General features: G+C 38.9%; 1 pseudogene; it reads right to left on the bottom strand.

The window, feature by feature from the left end:
• Window positions 1-357: 357 nt before the first annotated feature.
• Window positions 358-476, bottom strand: LOC134938978 (5S ribosomal RNA; annotated as a pseudogene).

Raw genomic sequence — 476 nt, 5'->3', positions numbered from 1 at the left:
GCTCCCATGGGTCTATTACATAGGTAATAAAGACAGGAGAGAAAGGAAAAAAGTGACCCTTGTTGGGAGCACTCCCTCTTGGAAACAACTATGATAGAAATTATGTATAGTGTATTGGATATTAAAACGTAACCTTTAATTTTAATGAATAATATGGGAGTACACACAAAAAATGTTTAAAAGATGATTAAATAATTTGAATCGTAAATTCGGGAATGCAACTGTGAACATAAGGATGAAAAAAACATTAAATAAAAGGCAAACGTGCGGCACAAGTTACGGCAAAACCAAGAGATTTACCCGCCAGGTGTTGATTACTGCAGTAGGTGCAATAGCAAAGGTATTGCCTTCAAACTTGACCTACAACACCTGGTATTCCTTAGTGGTCAACCACCTAAGTACTGACCAGGCCCAACACCGTATTGCTTCCAAGATCGGACGAGATTGGGCATGTACGGTGTGGTATGGTAGTAGAT

Source organism: Pseudophryne corroboree, chromosome 6 (genome assembly GCF_028390025.1).
Source record: "Pseudophryne corroboree isolate aPseCor3 chromosome 6, aPseCor3.hap2, whole genome shotgun sequence".
Taxonomy (NCBI): domain Eukaryota; kingdom Metazoa; phylum Chordata; class Amphibia; order Anura; family Myobatrachidae; genus Pseudophryne; species Pseudophryne corroboree.
The sequence above is the reverse complement of the archived record's forward strand: the minus strand, read 5'-3'. Positions and strand labels throughout refer to the sequence as shown.